The 13209-nt window shown below is 43.7% G+C and overlaps 1 protein-coding gene across 6 annotated transcripts in view; it reads left to right on the top strand.

Moving 5' to 3' along the window:
- Positions 1–13209, top strand: part of EHMT1 (euchromatic histone lysine methyltransferase 1) — a 231313-nt gene that overhangs the window by 90317 nt on the left and 127787 nt on the right. The window lies entirely within an intron of this gene.

Here is a 13209-nt window from a genome sequence, read left to right as displayed (position 1 = left end):
TAAGGCCTTCCTTCTTGGCAGAAGGGACGTCTCCTCCTTGTCTTGCATTTTTTTCTCTCCCAGGCCTCTGAATTTCTTTGCTTCACCCAGGTTTCCCTGCGTAAACCCTTCTGATCTCTCCCACCCCCAAACACACATATACACACGTACCTACACACAAGAGATCTGCTAGAAAAGGGAAAAATTTACAAACAGTGAGAAGCAAAGCCCCCGAAAGTGCTTATACTGAGGTACCCCCGGCAAGTTACAGTCTGTGGCACATGGATGTGTTATTCTCAGCCATCCAAGGCCAGCAGCTGGTGGCTGGATGGCGTGCTGTGCGCGCAGTGGACGCTTAGCCGTGTAGAGGTTCGGCTGCCTCTCCAGATTGTGACACCTCCTTTTCATGCCCATGGTGTCGCCTTTGTTTCTGGGCTGCAGGTGGACACCCCAAGGCCCATGGTGAGGGCAGTGTGCTCAGGTGTGGGAGGCGGTGCCCTGGATTTGGGCTGGTCCTCTGCTGGCTGACTGTGCTCCACACTGGGGATAGTGTCTTACCTGTATGTGCAGCCGCCCAGGGCTTCCCTGTGGGGTGGGGGCCACACGGCCTTCCTCGCTGTCCTCGATGACCCCCACAGCACTGCTCAACTCCTGGGAGGAAACCTGCTCCCCTCTCCGACACTGCCTTGTGCCGACGATGGCCCAGCCAGTGCTGAGGTCCTCTCTCCTGTTATGTCTGCACAGGGTGCATGCGACCCTCTCTCACTTAGGACTGGCCTTCAGCTGCTTGTAGGAAACCGACTTGAGCAGGGTGAACGCGCTGGGGGGTTTCTTTGCGCAGAGCTGGTGTCGTGGACGTCACCAGGGCCTTCCATTCTCAAGATCACCCTTGTCACATTGTGGCCCTTGCAGTTCGGCCTCTGTGCCCACGGGCCAGGCATAAAGGAGGCAGGAGGCAGGGACAAGAGGAGTGGCTTTAGAAGCTGGCTGCACTCATTGAGGGCGTGTTGCAGGTTCTCTTCATCGTTGCAGCATGCGTCTCAGCAGTCACCTAGCTACAAAGTGGGTTGGGAGACGCGTTTAGTAGGGCAGATTGCTGCCTAGAATAAAACCAAGTCCTGTTAGTAGGAGAGAAGCGAAGAATGGGTACTTTGTAGGCAAGTCTAAATCCCTGGTGAGTCTTGGCAATGACAGCGGCAGAGTAACAGTGACAGCGGCTGACCTTCCCTGAGAGCTCGCTCGCTTGGGGCCCTGCCTTAAGTGGTTCTCATGGTTCTCCCCGCCAACCCGCCCAGCGTCCTATGGGGGCGTCTCAGGCTGGGTTCTCCAGAGAAGCCAAACCAGTAAAGTGTGTAAATATATATAGAGAGAGAGACTTATATCAAGGAAACAGCTCACACGATTGTAGAGGATAGAACGTCCCAAGTCTGTGGATCAGGGTAGAGGCCTCTCCCAAGTCACGCAGCCGCAGAAGCTGGCAAGCCCAAGATTGGAAGGTCGGAGAGCAGGGCTCCCGCTCACAGGCTGTGCAGATCGACGAATCCCAGGTTCGGCAGAGAAGTTGACGGCTCAAGTCCCAAGAACCGGAGATGAGACGACAGGAAGCAGCCGCAGGATCCAGAGAGAGCAAAAAGCCAGAACGTCTGCTTATATCCAGATGTGGGCCACACCCCCAAGGAGGCTGGCTACTCACAGTAAATTTAATCATGGGAGTGATTACATTAAAACACTGAGAATCATGGCCCAGCCAAGTTGACCTACAATCCCAACCATCACGGGGTGTCACTGCTGCCCCATTTTACCGAGGAGCCGTGGAGGTGCAGAGAGATCGGGTAGCTGATTCAAGGTCGTATGCATGTCTGGCTCCAGTACCCCACTTTGTAGTCTCTTCCATCGACGTATGGAAGGGTCATGTGCAGGGGAAAGTAAAAGGAGATGCTCTGTACACAGTGGTTCGTAGACCCCAGTTTTAAGTGCCACAGTTCACCAGCGGCGCAGTGGTTAAGAGCTCGGCTGCTAACCAAAAGGTCAGCAGTTTGAATCCGCCAGCCGCTCCTAGGAAACCCTGTGGTGCAGTTGTACTCTGTCCTGTAGGGTCGCTATGAGTTGGAATCGACTCAGTGGCAGTGGGTTGTTGGCTTTTTTGTGTCCATTGATGCCTTTCGAGCTTATATCCACAGCCAACCTACCGAGTCGGCCCTTTCAAGCCTGAAGTCAAGGCCTTCAGTTCTGGGAGGTTTTCTGGAACTATCGTATTTACTATCTCCTTTAATCCGCTTCCTCTGTTCTTTCTTTCTGGAGGTTTTCAGACATTGGGTATCTCGCTGAGTGTTCTGGTGCTCTTCTCCCTCTTGTTCCCTTTCCATCGTCATCTTCTGTTTCCTGGGAGATTCTATTCACTCCTTCAGCCTTTCTATTGAGCTCTTCCTTTCTGCTCCCATATTTTGATTTTCAAGAACTCCGTTATTATTCTCTGAATATTTCTTTTTGTATGGTATTGTATTTTTTTTTTAATATTAAGAAAAGGAATTTTACTATAGTTGAAAAAGAATCATGTCACATTTTGCTTAATGACAATCTCAAATGGACATTTTTAAAGCCTTTGAAAATTTGCTCAAGTAAAATATTAAATCATGCTTACTGTCTGATAAACACTTCCACACAGTTTTTCTGAAGCTAATATAAAAACATTAGACATTTTATCTAAGAAAATTCCATAAGCACTTTCAAAAATCATACTATGCAAAGAATCCTAGGTTTACAGCTGGAAAGAGCATGGAGAAGACATTAAAAACCAAGCGCAGCAGCTCTGTGTGTTTCCAAGCAGGACTGTGCCCCACAGGGGGTCCAGTGGCTGTGACATTCTGAAAGTACATCTCCAGGCCTTTCTTCCTAGTGTTGTATTCCTGATAGCATAAAGCACGCAGGACACTCTTCTCGATGGAGAGAAGGTCTGTCGATAGTTGTCTTGCTGTCTCTGTCTTTTCCAAGTGACTTTTTTCAGTTTGGCTCTTTTCAGATGTCTGGTGACCCTTCAGTGTCTGCCTCTGAGTAAGAAGCTGAGAGGAGCTCTGAGCACAAGATGCTTTCTGGGGGGTGTCTAACTGAGGCGCTCCCGTGGTCAGGGCTTTAGGTTGTTCTGCCTGGGCTGGTCAGGTCCGGGGTCTGGAGCAGAGAGACCTCAGCCTGCCGCATCCAGTGTGACGGAGATGATGACTTCATTGCCCTGCCTCGGGTGTTACACCTGCCCTCGGCTAAGTCTGTGTCCTCAATCTGGAGAATCTCCTTTTCTTCTCCAGAGTGTAAACTTCTAGCCCTCTGTCTACACCACTGTGTGGTGTGCTTGGAGCCAGAGTGTCCAGGCCCCTCACTGCTTTGCCAGCACTTTCACTGGGCTTCCTTATTTAGGTGGCCCCCACCCCACAGGCCCCTGGAGGTACCTGGGCTGCTAGTTCTGAGCCTTAGAGTGTTCTGTAGGATGAATCAGGCTGGTCCACAGCTTTGCCCAGGGCCCGTTTAGAATTTGACTCTTTTGGGTCTGTGGAACCCAATACTGCTACTCCATCTGTTTTCCAGTTTGCCAATTTATGGTGCTGTTGCTGTTTCCTGTTCATTCTGCCTTTGTGGGTTTATAGCTTTTTTTTTTGGTAATTGCTTTATTGTTCACCCATTTAAAGCACATAATTCAGTGGTCTTAGTATATTTAGAGTTGTGCGACCATCACCACAGTCAATTTTAGAGCATTTCATTGCCTCAAAAGAAAGCTCTTATCCTTTAGCGATCACTTCCAGCAACCCCCCACCCTAGGCGGCTATTTCTGTCTCAATATATTTGTCTCTTCTGGACATTTCATGAAAATGAAATCAGGCAGTCTGTGTCCTTCTGTAGCTTATTTCGCTTAGCGTAATGTTTTCAGAGGTTGTCCGTGCTGTAGCATGTATTAGTAGTTTATTACTTTTTATGGCTGAATATTACTCTGTTGTATGAATGTACCAAGTCTTGTTTATCCATTCATCCTTGTCTTGTTCCTGATATTAGGGGGAAGGCTTTCAGTCTCTCATCATTAAGTATGATATTAGCTGTAGGTTTTTGTAGATATCCTTTTTCAGGTTGAGAATGTTCTTAGTTTGTTAGGTCATTTTATCATGAAAGGGTGTTGATTTTTATCAAATACTTTTTCTGTGTCTAATGAGATGATCATGTGGTTTTTGTTTTTTATTCTATTGATGCGGTGCATCATATTAATTGATTTTTAGATGTTAAACCATCCCTGCATTCCTGGGATAAATCCCACTTGGTCATGGTGTATTATCTCTTTTATATGTTACGGGGTTCAGTTTGCTAGTATTTTATTGAGGATTTTTGCGTCTACTTTTATTGAGAATTTTTGCGTCTACATCTGTAAGATAGTGGTCTGTAGTTTTCTTGTGAAGTCTTTTTTTTTTTTTTTAAAGGGCTAATGCTAGTCTCATAGAATGAGTCGGAACGAGTTTCTTCATCTTCTGTTTTTTTGAAAAGTTTGTGAAGAATTGGAATTAATTCTTTTAAGCGTTTGGTGGAATTTACCAGTGAAGCCATCTGGTCCTAGGCTTTTTGTTTCTGGAAAGATTTTTGATTACTAATGCTATCTCTTTGCTTTCTATAGGTTTATTCAAATTTTCTATTTCTGCTTGAGTCAATTTAGGTAGCTTGTGTCTTTCTAGGAATTTGTCCAGTTTATCAAGGGTGGGGTGTACCACTAACCCTATCCAAAGAATTTGGGATTTGTTCTTGGTTCCTGGGAGATAACCTCTTAATCCTTGGAATTTTCTGAGTGACTGAAATCTTTGTTATGCTAAGGAGGTGACTCTGAGTGAGTGAAATCTTTGTTATGCTAAGGAGGTGACTCTTGGGTGGGCCTTCAGCAGGACAGAAAAACCCACCATGTGATACCAGCCAGACCTCAGGGGAGGGGAACCAAAGTTTGATGCAACCATGTGGACAGTGATTCAGTCATGCCTGTGTAGTGAGCCCCAGTTAAAACTCTGGACACTGAAGCTTAGTGAGCTTCCTGGTTGGTGAAAGACATAGATGCTTGAGGGGATGACATGTCTTTGGGGACCCAGAAGCTCCATATTGGGGACCCTCCCAGACCTTGTCCTATGCATCTCTTCTTTATGGTGGTGCTGATTTCTGTCCTTTATAATAAACTGTAATTATAAGTGTACTGCTTTTCTGACTTCTGTGAGTCATTCTAGTGAGTTATCAGACCCGAGTGGGTAGTGGAAACTTCTGGATTTGTACCCAGTTAGTTAGAAGTTCGGTCGTCCTGGGGACATCTGAAGTCGTGGGCAGACTGTCTCCTTCACTGTGTGAGATGTGACCCAGCTGTGGTGGTTGGGGCCAGAGAGGACACTTAGAGTGGGTGTCTGTGGGAGAAGACACCCACGGACGACAAACACTGGCTCTAGGCTGTCTTAATTGCTGTCCTGTGGTGGTTCATAGAATTCCCCTGAAGCCCTGTATTTCTGTGAGGTCAGTGCTAATGTTCTGTCTCGCTCCTGATTTTAGTGATTTGAGGCTTCTCTCTGGTTTGCTTGTTTAGTTCAGCTATTCTGTTTTTAGGCTCACTTGTACCTCCACTTCCAGAGAAGTATAATATAACCAATCCTTTGGGGGAATCTCAGTGTTTTTTCCAAGCTGTTCTTGCTGGTGATCCTCCCAGAGGGGCCTCATTCTCTCCCTGGGCTTCCCCCTCTCTGGTGCCCCCTCACTGCCACCCAGAGTGTCGATAATGTAAGCCCCGCCTGAGCCTCCTGCCCAGCACCTCCACAGTGGACTTTTCATGGTGGAGAGTTCTGAGCTGTTAAGCTTTTTTTTTTGGCCTTCTCTGTTATTTCTCTTTGTTTTTTTAGTGTATTTGAACAACATTTTTCAGTAACTTGCTGACTCCATGGTGTTCCTGACCAACTCAAGGCTCCAGTGTCTTTTCAGTGAGCTAGTGGTTTCTTGCCTGGTGGACACTGGCCTGGAGCGAGCACGCTGCTCTTTTGCTGTTTCCTATTTTCTTGCGTCTTTTCTGTACAAAGAGGGCTCTTCATATCACCCCCATGGCCTTAGTTCAGTTCGTGCTCAGCAAATATTTATTAAATGAATTTATCATTAAATGTGTAGCTCAGTGGGGGAATCCAGGGGCTTGAGGTTCCCTCCTTTCAAATACAGTCTCTTAATTCTCTCCACATAGGCCTGAACCTAACAGGCACACTCCAGGTGATTCTGCAGACACTGGTTGGATGCTTCGTGTGTGCAAGGCCTTCACACCCCCACTCCACGTGCCCACACGTGCCCACACAGCTTATAGGCAGCAGCTCTGACCTGCTGGGTCTGGGCCCTTGATCTTTGATGGAGCTGTGCTCCCTCTCCCGTCTTGCTCTCCCATCTCTGTGTACCATGCTTTCTGTTGGGGTTCCCCTGCAGTTTATTATTTTATTTGAATAAGTGTAAATTAAAATTTTTCTTATTTCCTATTCCAAGGCCAAATCTCGGTAGCGAATATTGTTTAGCTGCTTGTTTGCATTATCTGTGCTGTTGTTTCGTTTTCATTAGGACGGAAATGGCCTGTGATTCTCTCTTACTGTGCTGGTGGTGAACCGCTGCAGTAATGTTTGGGGATGTGTGTGAGGTATGACTGTCTGTTGATACGGGAGCGGGAATACCTGGCCTCATATCTGTACAACCTCAGAGATGGGGGAAACTTTTGAAAAGTAAGGTGATGCATATGTGGACTGTGTAGGTTCATGTAGCAGGTAAAGCCATTGCTGTTGAGTCAATTTCAACTCACAGCGACCCTATAGGACAGAGTAGAACTTCCCCACAGGGTTTCCAAGGAGCAGCAGGTGGATTTGAACTGCCAACCTTTTGGTTAGCATTAACGACTGTGCAACCAGGTATATCGGCTTTTTTCAAACTAGAAGAAATTCTATTTGTAGACTTAACTTTAAAATGTAAAGAACTGAGTTTTTGTTGTTTTATTGTTTTTACTGTATTCTGAAATGTCATAGATTGAATTGTGTTCCCCAAAAATATGTGTCAACTTGGTTAGGCCATGATTCCCAGTATTGTGTGACTGTCCTCCATTTTATGATTTTCCTACGTGTTATAAATCATAATCTCTGCCTGTGGTTAAAGAGGATTAGGGTGGGATGTAACACCCTTCCTCAGGTCATGTCCCTGATCCAGTGTAAAGGGAGTTTCCCTGGGGTGTGGCCCGTACCACCTTTTATCTTACAAGAGATAAAAGGAAAGGGAAGCAGGCAGAGAATTGGGGACCTCATACCACCAGGAAAGCAGTGTTCAGAGCGGAGCGCGTCCTTTGGACCCCGGGTTCCTGCATGGAGAAGCTCCTAGTCTGGGGGAAGATAAATGACAAGGACCTTCCTCCAGAGCCGACAGAGAGAGTAAGCCTTCCCCTGGAGCTGATGCCCTGAATTTGGACTTCTAGCCTACTAGACAGTGGGAGAATGAATTTCTCTTTGTTAAAGCCGTCCGCTTGTAATATTTTTGTTACAGCAGCACTAGAAGCCGAAGACATGAAATATGTGTAAAAGCTATTTTCTGACCAAGTGCAAAAATTTGTTTTTCACAGCAGGCATCAGATTCTATTCTTGCGACCCACAAAGCTGAGAGAGATGTTGACGGCTTATACTGACAGTTCAGATCATATTTTTTTTTCTTTAAATTATATGATACAGTATACATCATATGCACCATCAATCCAGACTTCAGCTTATGAATTGTATTTCGTTTAAAAAGATTGATCATGTGATTGTGTCATAAATAATGGCAGTACTGTTTTTTATGTAAATAGTTAGATGTTTGACACAGAAAATACCTTGGAATGTGTTTAGGACTTTCTTGCCCTGTGAGTCAAAGCTGGGACTTCTGAGTGGATTTCCTCACCAGATAGATGAAGATACAGGGAGCCGTTCTAGGATCTCTTTCATTTCAAAATGTGATCATTTGTCGCCCCCTTAAGTGATAGTGGAAGTGTTTTCTTTCATAAATTCATTGGAACTGAAGCTAATGAGTTCAGTAGAAAAACTGAAATCTTACGTTGCCTTTTTGTCAACTGCTAAATAGTCTTTTCATTTTCCCATCGTAATATTATTGACTAGCACCCAAACTTCAGTTACGTGTCAGTTACGTACAAAGTGGAATCTCTTTTCCTTGTTCTGTTTTAACCTCAGATGCAGAGAGGGTCAGGCCAAGGCTCTTTCCCTTCCCTGCAACATGGGCACCTGTCACCCCCGCCCCGCCACCCCCTTCCCGTACCCCTGCCCTGCCCCCTACTTTCTCTTTGCACACTCACACCCATATTCTGACTGACTCCACATACCACTCTGCCCCCCAAGCCCATCTTCTCTTTGTTTCCTGAAATATGTGTATGATTTTTAAAATCAACTTTGTTTGAAAAGAGATCAACTTTAGTGTATAATTATATGATGAAACCCTAATTTTTAAATGTAGCTGCATAGACGTTTGGCAAGTGTATGCCCGTGTGGAGCCATCATCACCACACAACCATACAGGACATTTCCTTCCCCATAAAACATTCCCTTATACCCTCTCCAGTCAGTCCCATGCCTGGCCCCAGCTGACCGCCAGTCTGCCCTGCCTGCCCTCTGTCACCGTGAGTGGGGTCTCTCTGTCACAGCATCTCAAGTAAATGAGATCATTAGCTCTGAAGTCTGATACTCGACTTTCTGTGCTCAGCAGAATGTTTCTGAGATGCAGCCGCATGGTTGTGTGTATCGGTTGCTCTTTCTTGTTTTGTTGTTGAGAGGATGCCATTGTAGGAGTATGCCTACAAAATAAAAATTGATAAACTAGACTTCACCAAAGTTAAAAATGTCTGCTCTTCCAAACAAACCCCATTCACAGGAGCCCTGGTGGTGCAGTGGTTAATGCCAACCTAAATGTCGGCAGTTCGAATCCACCAGCTCCTCCTTGGAAACCCTTTGGGGCAGTTCTCCTCTGTCCTGTAGGGTCGCTATGAGTTGGAATAGACTTGATGGCAACGGGTTTGGTATTTTGGTTTCTTATTTACTCTGAGAGGCGTATTGACACCTCCACCTATAATTCTGAATTTACCTGTTGTTCTGTTTCATGTCTGTCGTTTTGTTCGTTCATTGCATGTGATTTGACACTCCGTTTTAGTTGCATGAACCCTTAGGATTATCATGTCTTTGTGATGAATTGACCTTTTTATTAATATGAATATCTTCCTTTATCTCTGTAATATCCCTTTATCTGAAATCTGCTTTGTACAACGTGCGTGTAGCTACTCCAGCTTTCTTCTGTTTAGTGTTGGCGTGGTATATTTTCTCCACCCTTTTACATTTAGCTTACTTGTGTTTTTATATTTAAACTGGTTTCTTAGAGACATCATACCATTGGATCCTAATTTCTTCTTTTTATTTTTTATCCAGTCTGACACACTCTCCTTTTTTATTGGAGTGTTTTGACCATTTTATGTAATTATTGATATGTTTTGGTTTAATTCTACCATATTATCCTTTTTTCCTGTTTGCCCCATTTTTGCTTTGTTCTTTTTTTTCGTATGTTATTGCATTCTCTTGGATTATTTTTGATCATTCCGTATCGTATCCACTGTCGGTTTATCAGCTGTGCTTTTCTTTTTTTAGTTTTTCTCTTGGATTTATAATACTGTATGCACCTTTAAGCAGTCTACCTTTAAATATTTAAAAGTATTACTTTTGTAATAGTTAATTCTATCTTTCCTCTTGTGCTTTATGCTATTGTTGTTATAGATTTTACTTCTATAGATACTGTTAACCATAAGATGTATTACTATTTTGCTTTAAGCAGTTATCTTTTAACGAAACTTTAAAATGAGAATAAAATTTTTCTTATATTTTCATATGTGTTTAGCATTTGTGATGCTCTTAATTCCTCTTCTGTGGATCAGATTTCTATGTTGTATGATTTCCTTACTGCCTAAAGAACTTTATTTTACTTTATGTGTTTTGCCGGTCAGCTGGGGACTAATTTTCTCAGCCTTTGCCTGACAAATTTCTGTTTGAAGGATTATATAATTCTGAGTTAACAGTTTTTCCCCCAGCAATTTAAAGATGTTGTTCCATTGTCTTTTGGCTTATTTAGCTTTTAACCAGAAATCTGTTGTTGTTAGGTGCCACTGAGTCAGTTCGGACTCATAGCGACCCTACGTACTGCCTGGTCCCGTGCCATCCTCACAATTGTTGTTATGCTTGAACCCATTGTTGCAGCCACTATGTCAGTCCGTCTCGTTAAGGGCCTTCCTCTTTTTTTGCTGACCCTCTACTTTATGAAGCATGATGACCTTCTTCAGTCACTGATCCCTCTTGATAGCATGTCCAAGGTATGTGGGATAAAGTCTTGCTTCTGAGGAGCGTTTTTGCTGTATTTCTTCCAAGGCAGAGTTGTTCGTTCTTCTGGCAGTCCATGGTATATTCAGTATTCTTTGCCAACACCATAATTCAAAGGCTTCGATTTTTCTTTGGTCTTCCTTATTTGCATGCATATGATGAGACGATTGAAAACACCATGGCTTGGGTCAGGCGCCCCTTAGTCTTTAAGGTGACATCTTTGCTTTTCAACACTTTAAAGAGGTCTTTTGCAGCAGATTTGCCCAGTGCAATGTGTCGTTTGATTTTTTTTTTTTCTTTTCACTGCTCCAGTGTCTTTATTTTACTTATATTTTTTTTTTATTGTGCTTTAGGTGAAAGTTTACAGCTCAGGTTAGTTTCTCATACAAAAACTTATACACATATTGTTTTGTGACATTACTTGCAATCCCCACAATCTGACAGCACACGCCCCCTTTCTATCCTGGGTTCCGTGTGTCCATTTGACCAGTTCCTGCCCCTTCCTGCCTTCTCTTCCTTCCTCTGGACAGGAGCCACACGTTAGGTCTTGTGTGTCTGATTGAACTAAGAAGCACCCTCCTCACGTTTATTACTTTTTGTTTTAAAGTCCCAACTAATCTTTCTCTGAAGAGTAGGCTGGGAATGGTATCAGTTCTGGGTTAACAGAGCGTCCGGGGGCCATAGTTTCGGGGGTTCCTCCAGTCTCTGTCAGACCATTAAGTCTGGGCTTTTTATGTGAATTTGAGTTCTCCTCCACACTTTTGCCCTGCTGTGTCTGGGACACTCTGTTGTGTTCCTTGTCAGAGTGATCATTGGTGGTAGCTGGGCACCATCTAGTTCTTCTGGTCGCAGGCTGGTGGAATCTCCGGTTTGTGTGGTCCTTTTAGTATCTTGGGCTAAGATTTTCCTTGTGTCGTTGGTTTTCCTTGTTCTCCTTTGCTCCAAGTGGGGTGGGAACAGTTGACGCATCTTAGATGGCCGTTCACAAGCTTTTAAAACACTAGATGCCACTTACCAGAATGGGATGCAGAACATTTTGTTAATAAATTTTGTTTTGTCAATTGACCTAGATGCGCATTTGATTTCTTTACTACTGCTTCGATGAGTGTTAATTGTGGATCCAAGTAAAATGAAATCCTTGACCACTTCAGTCTTTCCTCCATTTATTATAACATTGCTTATTGGTCCAGTTGTGAAGATTTTTGTTTATGTTGAAGTGTAATCCATACTGAAGGCTGTGGTCTTTGAGCTTTTATCAGTAAGTGCTTCAAGTCCTCTTCACTTTCAGAAAGCAAGGTTGTGTCATCTACATAACTCAGGTTGTTAATGTGTCTTCCTCCAGTCCTAATGTCCTGTTCTTCATATAGTCCAGCTGCTCAGTTTATATGCTCAGCATACAAATTGAATAAGTATATTGAAAGGATACGACCCTGACACACACGTTTCCTGACTTTAAACCATACAATATCCCCTTATTCTGTTTGAATGACTACCTCTTGATCTATGTACAGGTTCCTCATGGGCACAATTAAGGGTTCTGGGATTCCCGTTCTTTGCAGTGTTATCCATAATTTGTTATTATCCACACAGTCAGATACCTTTGTTTATAGTCAGTAAAACACAGGTAAACATCTTTCTGGTGTTCTCTGCTTTCAGCTAGGATCCATCTGACATCAGCAATGATATCCCTGGTTCAACGTCTTCTTCTGAATCTGGCTTGAATTTCTGGCAGTTCCTAGTTGATATACCGCTGCAGCCACTTTTGAACGGTCTTCACCGAAACTTTACTTGAGTGTGATATTAATGATATTGTTGGATAATGTCCACATTATGTCGGAGCACCTTTTTTTGGAACAGGCATAAATTTGGATCTCTTTCAGTTGGTTGGCCAGGTAAGCTGTCTTCCAGATTTCTTGGTATAGACCAGTGAGCACTTCCAGCGCTGCATCCATTGGTTGTGTAACATCTCAGTTGGTATTCCATCGGTTCCTGGAGCCTTGTTTTTCGCCGTTGCCTTCAGTGCAGCTTGGACTTCTGTCTGTACTGTTAGTTCCGGATCATATGTTGCCTCCTGAAATGGATGAACGTCGATCTATACTTTTTGGTACAGTGACTCTGTGTATTCCTTCCATCTTTTGATGCTTCTTGCATTGTTGAATATTTTTCTTGTGGAATCCTTCAGTATTGCACCTCAAGGCTTGAATTTTTTTCTACAGTTCTTTCATCTTGAGAAATGCCAAGTGTGTTCTTCCCTCTTGGTTTTCTAACTCCAGGTCTTTGCACATGTCATTATAACACTTTTCTTTGTCTTCTAGAGCTGCCCTTTGAAATCTTCTTTTCAGCTCTTTTACTTCATCATTTCTCCCCTTTGTTTTAGCTACTTAATGTTGAAGAGCAAGTTTCAGAGTCTCTTTTGACATCCGTTTTGGTCTTTTCTTTCTTTTTTGTCTTTTTAATGACCTTTTGCTTTCTTCATGTATGACATCCTTGGTGTCGTTCCACAACTCGTTTAGTCTTTGGTCATTAGTGTTCATTGTGTCCAATCTGTTCTTGAAATGGTCTCTAAATTCAGGTGACATATACTCAGGGTCATACTTTGGCTCTCGTGGACTTGTTCTAATTTTCTTCAGCTTCAGCGTGAACTTGCATATGAGCAGTTGATGGTTGTTCCGCAGTCAGTCCCTGGCTTTGTTCTGATTGATGATATTGAGCTTTTCCGTTGTCTGTTTCCACGGATGTAGTCGATTTGATTCCTGTGTATTCCCTCTGGCAAAGTCCACACATATAGTCACCTTTTATGTTGTTGAAAAAAATATTTACAATG

Source organism: Trichechus manatus, unplaced genomic scaffold, assembly GCF_000243295.1.
Source record: "Trichechus manatus latirostris isolate Lorelei unplaced genomic scaffold, TriManLat1.0 scaffold00317, whole genome shotgun sequence".
NCBI lineage: Eukaryota > Metazoa > Chordata > Mammalia > Sirenia > Trichechidae > Trichechus > Trichechus manatus.
Note: the sequence above shows the minus strand (reverse complement) of the source record. Positions and strands in the feature narration are given on the sequence as shown.